This window comes from Hippopotamus amphibius, chromosome 8, assembly GCF_030028045.1.
Source record: "Hippopotamus amphibius kiboko isolate mHipAmp2 chromosome 8, mHipAmp2.hap2, whole genome shotgun sequence".
In the NCBI taxonomy this organism is placed as follows: Eukaryota; Metazoa; Chordata; class Mammalia; order Artiodactyla; family Hippopotamidae; genus Hippopotamus; species Hippopotamus amphibius.
In genome coordinates, this window is record NC_080193.1 from 144,235,251 (window position 1) to 144,247,267 (window position 12,017).

Sequence of the window (12,017 nt, forward strand, 5' to 3'; positions counted from 1 at the left end):
CTTGATGGCATCCCCAGCCGGCATCACGGAGGCTTTTTATTCTGAGGGACTATGTTCTCGCCACCTTGGGCTCTAGGTTTGAGTCTTCTTCTCCAAATCCGTTTGGAACTCACTCGCCTTTTTTCCAAGGACAAGGTTCAGCTCATCTTATCCAAAGGTTTTTGCTTGGTTTTTGTTTAACTCTTTTGTCCCCGCCCCGCCCCAACGTTCTCCTCCCTCGCCCTGTTATTCGGGTCACCGAGATTTCAGGCCACATCTGCGCCGCTGCAGAGATGAACTCTCCTCTAAGACATCCTTTGCTGGCTAATTAAGGAGCTCCCTGCAGGTTTGTACGTGGAGCTCCTCCTATGGAGAATTGTCCCTCCAGGTCCTTGGAGGGTGCGCAGGCCAAGGCTGCGTGATACCTGGGAGAGCCGTGTCTGTCCCTGGGGGCTCTGGGGGCTCCAGCTGCATGGCCCGTGAGATGTGCGCGTGCGCGCAAATGCCTATCATCGGGGACTAACATCTTTCACTGGCATCAAAAGACTGACCCATTTTCCGCAGCCACCTCCTTGCAGCCGATGAAGCCTTTGTTGTGTTTGTATAGGAGACCTGAAACGCGTCTCCAGTTGGGCCGGGTTGTTTCTAAGAGAAGTGATGGGGGCTTAGCAGGGGGGAAGAAAGCCCGGCCGTGGCTCTCCTGTGAAATCTCACCTCCTGTCTTTCTGGAAAGTTTACAAGATTCTGGTTTCCTTTTTCTTAGTCATCATGTAAGCCTCTCTTTAGACTTAAAGTCAACAGGGCACAGTGGCAATACCCTGGAGACATCACCTCATGCTGCCACCTGGAAGTCAAGCCTGTGAAAGCCCCCGTCCCGGCGGTGGCGGGTGCCTGGCAGGCAGCAGGCTCAGCTCCTGCACACAGCCGAGCCCTGCATTTGCAGAGACCTTCAAGGAAAGACAAGCCGAGTGCGTGTGGTGTTTGCTGAGAGCCTGCGAAGTCCCAGAAAGTGGACGTGGTTTTGGTTGTTTGTGAAATTTCATTGCACTTAAAATAAAACCAACTGCTTTAATTCTTAAAATATTCTATGCTCCTCCTGCACGTGGACCCCCCCCCCCAGGAGTCTCGGGGTGGGCCTGGTCTCACTTAACGGCTCCATTCCATGATGCAGCCCTGCTTTCTTCTAGAAGCTGGCATTATGCCTGCTGTGACCCGTCCTGCATTTGTAACAATTGTTGGGCACATATAAAATTCATCTGTTCGGATTGAACACAGTGAATGCACAAAACTAACATTTAAATCATTAGCCCAATACCGCCTTTCTGAAGAAACGCCTCACGGCTGGACCTCTGCCTCAGCTTTCTGTTTGCTGTGCCGTGAACATTGTGCGAATGGATATAGATGTTATTTTCCTGTTTCTCTGGCTTGTGTTATTTTTATTTTTACAGTGTTGATTTGATCTGAAGGCGAGTGCATCAGAGGGAAATGAATATCAAGCCTTGTTCAGAAGGTGGTAAACAGGCTTGTTTGGGGCGGGGTGTGGGGGTGGGGATCAGAGACCAACCCAACAGACGAAGGAAAGGAAAAGGAGTGCGGTTGGTGGGGAGGGGACAGTGCAGGCCGGGACTGCAGGCTCTTGGGACGTGGCAGGGGAGGGTCGAAGGACATCTGGGGTCTGACCACCAAAATGATCCCCAAGACGTGACCTGAGAAAGGGGTTGGGTGGATGGGCTCTGGGGACCAGCTGAGGTGGGAGTTGACAGCCTCAGGAGATGCAACCCTGGGTATCCTTTGGTTTGTCTTTATTTTTTACCTTATCCCAAAGAATGTGTGGTGTGTATTCTGTGCACAACAGTGGCTTGCATGTCATAATTCATGTCGCCAAATTTACAGCTAATTTGAAAGATTATTTTAAAATTCACTCACATGTCCTAAAGTTCCCATTTGTTTGTGTTTGTGGAGGTCAGACATCACACTGGAACCCTGCCTTCTGGTGGCGATTCCTTTTCTCATCTGCTGGCCTCTGGGCACAAAGAGCCTGAAGTGACTGGTGACAGCCATGACTTACGGTTCAGTGGCACTCTTCCTGGTGGAAGTGGTCTCCCTCTGGAGGAGAAGCACAGATTCTCCCAGTGAAGGAAGGGCGCTACTTCTACCTTTACTCCTTGGTTCCCAGACCTATGCATTTTATCAATGGGAGACAGCAATTCATAATGGTCATTGATTTAGTGTATATTCTGTGTCCTTAAGGATGGAGTCCCATCCCTATAGGGTATTTCCTCCCACCTGGGACCTCAGCTGAGCCTTCAAGAAGGCTGTTCCATCTCTCACCCGGATGGGCAGCTTCTGGATGGAGTGGTAAACAGTAGACCCTGTGGACCCCACACTCATGGGCCCAATGCCACACCCCCTTTGCTGCCAAGTGGGTCCTTCGATCTAGAGCAATATTATGTGCTATTCTATATCTGATGATCAAAGGTTCCTAAAAGCCCCAGAGAGTGACCATAAAGGCAGGAAGAACAAATCCACGCTTGGATTTGTGTTGCTTCAGCCAAGATGAATCATTGCCCCTTTGAGGGTGGAAAAGTCCAAAGGGATCGACTTTCCACCAAGTGGCCTGTGGGACTCCTCAGGGGATGATGCTAGGCTGGGGGTAGCTCTGGCTCCTGGGGCTGTTGGGTGGCACTTCAGCAGATGCCATAACTGGTTCAGCCCGGGTGGGTCTGTGGTGGGCTGCACCATCCTGTGATCCCGCCCCCTCGGCCGGTGGCTGAACGGCCAATGGCAGAGGCGTGCTGATACCACCCGGCAAACCATTTGTCTACTTCACTGGTTATCGATCGCCTCTTCCACGGCTGGTGTTGTCTGGTGGGTGTCAGCGTAGGAGACGAGGATTCTCACATCACGCCCACTCCCACAGGTCGATCTGCATACCTGCCCCTCCACAAAACTCCTTGTCCTCAATCTTTGAATCCTTCCAGACTCAGGCTAGCAGCAGCCAAGCCTTTTGTCACTGTCTGTGGGTTTGAATACAGTCAGGTCACCTTCCTTTCTACATAAAATGGATTGCCAAGGGTGCTGCCCAAGGGTGGTCGGCAGAATAACGGCCCCCAAAGATGTTCATGTTCTAATCCCTGGAACCTACAAATGTGTAACGGTACGTGGCCAAAGGGACTTTGCAGATGTCATTAAGTTGAGGATTTTGAGATGAGAAGGTGATGTTGGATTACCTGGGGAGGCTCAGTTTAACCATAAGTGTCCTTAAAAGTGAAAAAGGGAGGCAGGAGGGTGAGAGTCAGAGAAGGAGATGTGACGATAGAAGCAGATGTGAAAGTGATGGGATGGCTGGAAAGGAGCCACAAGCCAACCAGCCCGGGTGGAAAAGTCAAGAAAATGGATTCTTCCAAGAGCCTCCAGAAAGAACACAGTCGTGCCATCACTTTCGTTTTAGCACATTGAGGCCCATTTTCAATTTCTGACCTCCAGGACTGTACAATATTCAATCTACATTGTTTTAAACTCCTAAGTTTGCGGAAATATATTGTAGCACTGAACTAACACCCCAAGTTTCTCCTCCCTGGGAGCCTGGGAAGATTTCCTTTCACCTCTGCCTTTCAGAGACACCTGAGTGAGGCTGTGGTGTAGCAGCTGCTATTTTTAGGCACCTTTTGCGCACCACACAGGGCCAACCCATCCACCTGGGAAGCTCAGCTCACTTCCTCTGCGGCTGGTCATGCGTGCCGATAGGTGGAGGTAAGGGACGGCGATCGGGGCAGCAGCAGGAGGTGAGACGAGGCTCTGGGCTTATGCTTTTGTCTCTGGCCCTGCTCATGCCTGGTCCCCACGTACCACTCTCTTCTTCCGGTGGGTTGCTGTTGGCTGTGCCTGACCTTGCGACCTGGGGGGTCTGGTAGGACCTGGTTCTGGTGGAACAGTGATCCTGTGGTGTCTCATGGCCAGGCCCTCTGTCTCTTCTAGGGCACAGAGGCGTGCCAGCAGCTGTTGGTCTCTGCTGCAGGTAGCGTGTGGCTTTGCTCCAGAAACCTAGGGGTGTGAATCTCCTCCTGGGGCTTGCCATAAAAGCACCACAGTCTTAGTGGCTTAAGGCAATATGGCCTCGTTTCCCAGCATAGGTCCCTCTAGCACCATAGAGTCTTCCAGATTACATGGCCTAGGTGGCCAGGATGCCTGCACCACAGCCTGCACCTGCCAGACTTCTTTCCGGTTCTGAGACCAACTCAGAACTCTTCTGGGACCTTTCCCGCAGCCACTTGACAAATATATCCGGGCATTATTCTCAGGGGGGGGCCCGTGCTGCCTCCAGCACCCAAAGAAGCTACGATGCATTGTGGGTCCCTCTTAGTGGTGGAAGGTGCAAAATGCAGTATTTGTCCTTTCCTTTGGGGCAGGTGTCTGTTATGCTCCAAATCACTGGACTCTAAATGTTGGTGCTGCCGGCCTCTAAGTTTTCATAGGATTTCTTTCCCACCCTCTGCAGCATGTGTCTCTTACCAAAGTCTCTGATGTGTTTTCCTCTTGTTCATTCAGTTTAATTAATGTGATATCACCAATATGCTGGACCAGTGTGGTGTCATGCAGAGCGCCCAGGCAGTCCAGACTGTGTTAGGACAGAGGGAAAAGAGTTAACATAACCCTGGGGCAAGAGCGTCAATGTGTCCTGTTGTCCATCCTAAGTGAATGTAAACTGCCTCTTGTCCTCCTTTTCAGCAGGGATGGAAAAGAATGTGTTGGCGGCCTACCATGGACTTGAGAATGTGTTGACCTGCCCTGGAAGAGATACCATAATAGGGGCTACTACTTGTTTGGGTTTGCAGTAATCCACTGTCATTTTCCAGGGTCCATCGGTGTTTTACAGGAGTTAGACTCATAAATTAAATGGCTATATGATGGGGAAAACTATCCCTTTAAGAGTGGGGTAGATCCCATTCTCATAACTGCTGTCGTTCTCACCAGTGTACAGTATCGTTTTGGCTTACTCTCTTGGTCGAGGTTGGGAAGGGGCTCCCACACAACCTCCCCCTCTTCTATGGCTCTTATTCCACAGTCCAAGGACCTGGCCAACGTGGAAGGTACCCCACCTGCCAACATGTCCATCTCAACTCTGCTTTTAAGGGCTTGGGAAATGACCACCAGGTGGGTCCCCAGACTCAGCGGACCTAACAAAATCTTAACAAACCTAAACGTAACTGAAGCAAACCTTGGTCCAGACTCTATTTATCACCCGACCCTGAATGCCCTCCCTCAAACAGGGGCCGTGGTGATGCTTCAGGTCCCCAGGACGCTGTGTCCAATACTCCCTGAAATGGTTGTGTATCCCCCTCTCCCAGTGTAGGGTTACCTGGATGAGCGAACTTAGGTCCCTTTGGAGAAAAACTGGGTGGGATTATGACTCTGATGGCACAGTGGCAGTGATGTTGGGGTCTGGGCTTTCCTTCAGTCCGTGGGGTCCAGGTCTGAAAAGTGAGTAAGGGATTGAGGCATTTTATGCGGGGCAGATCCTCTAAACCTCTGGATTATCTTTGCTTTTTTTTTTGGTTGCTTAAACCTCACTGACCGCCCGTCCACCTGGCGCCCAGGAGCCCTGTATCCTATTAACCATTTTCACGGCTGCCTGTAAGTCAGCTCCCTCTGGCTACTGCCCCAGCCTTCCCACTCCTTACTGTAACTGTATCCATCCTGTTTCTGATCCTTAAGCACCGCTACTTGGCCTCTGTTATTCTGAGATCCTGTCATCCCCATGGTCATCAGGGAGCCCAGACTTACAACAGCATCTCCTACCACGAGCCCTGGCCTGCGGAGCATAGCCACGGCCGAGTGCACCTCTCACCAGTCATTGCTTTGCTAAAAGAAGTGGTCCTCCAGGACCTCCCGGGGAAGCAAGCCGGCTGGCGGGTTTGTTGGCCTTATATACTGTATCTACTCTAGCAGGCCTACTTCTCTGAGCCCTTTGACCCTTTTCTCCACCATCTCCCGTGGCAGGAATGGCAGTTTTCCTTCACTCAGTGAAGGCCACAGCTTTTTGCAGACTTTCAAGAACCATACTAACAACTCGCAGTATTAGTCCCGTCTCCCTGGGCCCTTGCCAGGGTCATAAATCCTATGCTGTATTGCAAAAGTCATCTGTATTGACTAACTCTCCCTTATCCAACTTTTCATTCTATCCCCTGCTGATCCAGTACTTTGAGATGCAGTCCCATATACGGTCTCCAGGCTCTGCTGGGTCCTGCAGCTCCTGTGGGGTCTAGTTCCTTCCTCCCTTAGCAGGCCCTGCAGGCCCAGACAGGTTATGTTGTGACTTGAACCTAGTGACGGGTCTGGGGCCAGGAGGGGGCTGATGGGGAAGAAGCTGAGAAAGGTGTAAATGTGTGTCTTGCATGCAATGGCCTCTATATTGTCTTCGAGAAAATGGGGAATGCTAGCCCTTTACAGGGAGGAGTGCACCACGCCTGCAGGCCCGGAAGATTCAGGGGGGTCTGGGGAGTCTAGATTTTGCGCTTATCAATCCAGACGTCCTGTTCAAAATCTCAGTCCCCCTCCTTCCCGATCAGATGTCTCATCTTGGCACAGCAGACTTCCCGGAGTTGAGAAATAAACCTCCTCTGGAGCTCCACTGCCCTTAAAGTTAATTTTGGACCGGATCCTCAGCTCTTTCTGATCTTTGGCTGTAAGAGACAAGAGTATCTTTGTGACCTGCTGACCTTTGTGACTCTCACCCTCGGCCTTCATGGTCTCTATCCACTGCCCTGGCAGCCCCACAACCACCAACAGATTCCACGGTCCTTCACATGCTGGAGATAGTGCCCCCTGCCGGAATCCCATCCCTCCAGCGCCGGGGAGACTTCACAGTTGCGGCACTACCGCACCAGGCGCTCAGCTCTGTTCTCCTCTCTCTTACGTTGATCATGGAGATTTCAGTTCAACTAGCCTGTGGCTGATTCAGCTTCAAGGTCTCAGGTTAGGGGCTGCTTCCTCAGACCACTCCTGATAGCGACTATTGGGTTGGCTAAACATCTTTTCCATAAGATGTTTAGTGTGAGCTAAGCCCCCTTGGTGAAGTCTCCCCAGAGAGGAACTTAGCTGAGAGCAAGCCAGGACCAGTAGTGCTTGTGGCGTGGGCTTTGGTCCGAGAAGCATCTGGGTGGCCGTCCACAGCACCCTCCACCGTGGTTTCAGACTTTGGCTCATCCAGCCGAGACTCACCGTGCGTACCGAGGAGACAGCAGAGCAGGCTCCTGTCTTCCTGGAGCTTGCGTTCTAGTGGGGAGGAGACATTGTACATCCTGTTACATAATTCTCATTCAAGTGCAGCCCAGAGGAAGCTGACAGGTGGCCACGGGCCACCTGGCGAGGCACCCTGAGGTGCAGGGCAGGGGAGGCACCCCGAGGAGGGTCCCACAAGCCAGTGGGTGACTACAGGGCTTGCAGGAGTGGTAGGCTGGCATAGTTGGGGTGGAAAATTCAGTTTTTACGTAATTCAGACAGAAGCTGTGCTCTTAAACTCCTCTCTGAGGCGTGGATGGTGTGACTCAAGCTGGTAAGTGCTCCGGAGGGGCTGGGCACAGAGGGGAGGAGGGGGCCGTGCGGGCAGGCCTTGGCACCTGCCCTCCTGTGACACCTCCTCTGGTAGAAAGCTCCAAGTCTACATGTGCCTTGTCCTCATGCTTTGGGGCAAATAGTGACTAACTTTAGACACTAGTTAACCAGGCTTGTCTGGAAAGGGCTTGCTCGGGACTCTGACAGCACACGATTCTTGCCCTTTGTTTGAGAACCAGTCCCCTGTTCACATAAGAGGAAAGCCATGGAGCCCCTACTCCAGGAAGGTGCCCTAAACAATTATTCTGTCTGTGTTTTCATGGATTTAAGGGCCCTCTATCAGATCCCTAGGCCCTGGGAGACCCTGGTTTGAGAAAATGCTAGCGGCATCTGGCTAGGCCTGGATTCTTCCGCGGGCTTGTCATTAGGGATAATTATTGAAAGAGGTGTTTGAGTTTATTTAGTTCAAATCCCTCACTTTCCTGGTGCAATAGATAAGGACTAAAAAGGCCAGAATTGACCAAAGTCACACACTTGGTTACAGGTAAAGTGACAGCTGGTCACTGCTAATTCGGGGAGCTTGCCACAGTACCAGATAAACTTCAGTCTCATAAATGACCCTGTTAGAGGCAGTTATATATGAATGGTGTATAAATAGGCACCCAGAACATTTACCAACAAGGCATCAATACTGTGGTTTTCCCTAAGTGGGGGCTTCCTCTGACAACTTTTAACTTTTGTTTTTGATTGAAAAGGTATTATCTATTGAGAAATAAATCTAAATTACAATGAGGTATAAAGAAGCAGAGACATGTCCCATTATCCCAACTCCAAGATCATCTCTGAAAACTTGAAACTGCTGGACTGATTCACACACTCAAACACACTCACACAAGGAGACACTTAACATTACTGAGATCATATTGTTCACATAGCATCATAGTTTGGTTTTCTTCATTTAAACTTGTGGTATATATAAACCATGTTATTAAGAGTCCTTAGGAAAGAGCCATTTTCCTACAAGCAGAATCTACGCTGCGTTTGGCAAATAGGTATTGAGTATCATATGTGTCTGACGGTGTTGAAGGTATAGGGGATTCACGGGTGAGCGAATCAACCTTTACTCACGGAACTCACTTTCTGGGGGTGATTGGGGTGAGAGAGGAGACAAAACAAAAAGGCAGAAGTGAATTTAAAAATTACTTCCAGAGAGTGATAAGAACTTTGAAGAAAATAAAGATAGACTGGAGAGTTCAGATGTGGTTTACTTTTGACATCTCTGAGGATATCACATGTGAGCTAGACCCAAATCATGGCAAGGATGCAGCCATAGGAACATCTGGGGGACCAGTGTTATTCAGCTGAAAGGACCAGCAGGTGCAAAGGTCCTGGGGCAGAAATGATCTTAGTAAGTTTAGGAACAGATAGAAGGCTTTGTCTTCTAGGCTCACTTGGAGAGGAGGGGACAAGGCCTTTTAGGCAGGCCCCTCGTGTTTCACAGAATGATGTCAGTTACCTTGTGGCTTAAATGATGGAGTAAAGAGCAAGGCGCTTGATACCTGCCCTTCTGAGCCTGTTGGGGATCCAGGGCTGGCGAGCCTGTCCTCCGGCTCTGGCCACTTCTCCTTCCCCTGGTAACTGCCTCCCAGCCCCTCCCTCTGGCTGACCTACATTCTGGGCTCTTCCCAGATGTGGAGCTCGGGCTTGTGCCTCCTAGCCTCTGTGGGCCTTTGTCTCTAGGAATGTTCGCCTCTCAGGCAAGGGGAGGCAGGGCCTGGAAGCCACCTTGCTTTGCAGACTCTCTCTCCTGGGATGAGTCATGGCCACGGTCATCTCATTCATTCGTTTAGAAACTGCTGATTTCGAAAGCATCTCCTGCCAGGCTTTTATGTTTCAGACACTTTCTTTGTTGTGATTTTTCTCTAGTTATTTAATCAGTTATCTTTTTTTTTATGAATGACACTTTTTTTTTTTTATGTTCTCTGCCTTTTTCTCTAATCCTTTCATGACTCTGAGGCGCTTAGGGGGAATTCAGGTTACAGAGTCCGCTGCCCTCTGTAGGCAGCCCCCAGAACGGGAGGCTCCAGGCTGGCCTCCCCCACCCCCTCTTCCCACTCCCACCCCTGAGGCCTGGTTCTAGGTCTCTTTCTTGGAGTCAGGAATCCTTAGCTGCACCCGCTAGCCCTGCCTTCTGGGGGTGGGGGTGTGGACTCACCTAGGGGCCGTGGGAAGGACGGGACCTGCAGGGACTCATGTCCACTTAACAGCCACCTCCCCCAAGACAGGCCCTCAGTGGGGTATATGGGGACTCCGCTCTCATGTCCCAGATCTTTTCGTATCTCACACCCTCTCTCATGGCCCCGCAGAGAGCAGCAAGGGCTGTGCCCTCGGGCCTCCGCAGGGCCTCCTCAGCCTAGAAGGCCTGTGGAAGAAGCTGGAACCAGGATTCCCCCTCGTGTGGCACTGGCTGGGGTCCCTGGTGGACCCTCAGGGCCAGAGGGCTCTCCATACCCAAGCCGCTCCCCCCCACCCCCGCCCTCCGACCCGCCGGTCACGGACCACAGTGGCTCTGGCCCCTCCAGACCCAGAGGCGGATTCTGCCTGGCATGAATTTTCTGGGCAGGAGGCTGGGGGGTGTCTGTCGAGATGGCGGGGTACTTGGGGTCCGAGGCCAGGGTCAGTGACCTCCCCGAGTTCCTCCTCCGCCCCCGGCTCAGGCCAACGCCAGCTGTGTTCAAAGTTCAGAGGTGGGTGCTCCTGACGGGAGTCTCTGGGCTCTTGGCTTGGCCACGATGAGTAGATGGGGGAAGAGGTCTGGGTGGGACACCCCCGCTCTCGGACTCCACAGCCTTCTCTGCACCTGCTGCTGTCCCTGAGGGGCTCTCCCTGGCCCCTCCTGTGCCAGTGAGGCGCACTTCCCGCCCTCCCTACCACGCAGAGGGCAGGAAACGGCTGTATCCTTGTCTAGGGGCTGAATCACTTCAGAGCTTCGGGCCAACCTTCATGAACTAAGGGCCCAGCCATGAAGAAGTACACAGTCTCACCATGGCCCCCTTTTTTTTTTTTAATGTTTTGGGGGTACACCAGGTTCAGTCATCTGTTTTTATACACATATCCCCATATTCCCTCCCTTCCTTGACTCCCCCCCGCCTCGAGTCCCCGCCACCCTCCCTGCCCCAGTCCTCTAAGGCATCTTCCATCCTCGAGTTGGACTCCCTTTGTTATTCAATAACTTCCCACTGACTATTTTACAGATGGTAGTATATATACGTCTGTGCTACTCTCTCACTTCGTCTCAGTTTCCCCTTCACCCCCCGCCCCCTCCCATACCTCGAGTTCTCCAGTCCATTCTCTGTATCTGTGTCCTTGTTCTTGTCACTGAGTTCATCAGTACCATTTTTAGATTCCGTATATGTGAGTTAGCATACAATATTTGTCCTTCTCTTTCTGACTTACTTCACTTTGTATGACAGATTGTAGTTCTATCCACCTCATGACATATAGCTCCATCTCATCCCTTTTTATAGCTGAGTAATATCCCATTGTATATATATGCCACATCTTCTGTATCCATTCATTTGTTGATGGACATTTAGATTGCTTCCATGTCCTGGCTATTGTAAATAGTGCTGCAATAAACATGATGGTACACATTTCTTTTGGGATTATGGTTTTCTTTGGGTATATGCCCAGGAGTGGGATCACTGGATCATATGGTAGTTCTATTTGTAGTTTTTTAAGGAACCTCCAAATTGTTTTCCATAGTGGCTGTACCAACTTACATTGCCACCAACAGTGCAGGAGAGTTCCCTTTTCTCCACACCCTCTCCAACATTTGTTGTTTCCAGATTTTGTGATGATGGCCATTCTGACTGGTGTGAGGTGATACCTCATTGTGGCTTTGACTTGCATTTCTCTGATGATGAGTGATGTTGAGCATCTTTTCATGTGTGTGTGGCCCCCCTTTTAATAGACTTCCAGGGGGCCTGAGGTGGGGTTGGGTGCTGGGCGGGGACGGGGAAGCAAGGGAGTGAACATTCTTCTCCACTGGGACGTGACATAGCATCAGTGTGGGTGAGGATGCTCCAAACGCTGAGGCAGTTGGGAAACTATTTTATTCTTCTTTACGCATTCGATGGACTGTTTAAGAATGAATGTTTGTTCTTGGGAAGCAGAATATGTGTGCAATAAAGGTACGTGTGTGGACAATCAGGAGAATAATTGGAACCTGGGAGCCCTGGAAGGAGCCTGGTTCCACCATCACTCAAGGGACCAACGTGCCAAATGCCACAGGGGGCTGTCCAGCCAAGTCCTTGGGTTGTGAGTCTGGACTGGAGATCCCAGAGTCTGGAAAGAGAGTTGGGATAAAGGCGATGGATGGGAAGAAAGGGGATGGATGGGAAGACAAAAGCTCCTATGTAGAGACTGGGTTTTTCAGAAAGTCAGGAAGATTTGATGAGGCAGGGCTCAGAGGATGGAGGTGC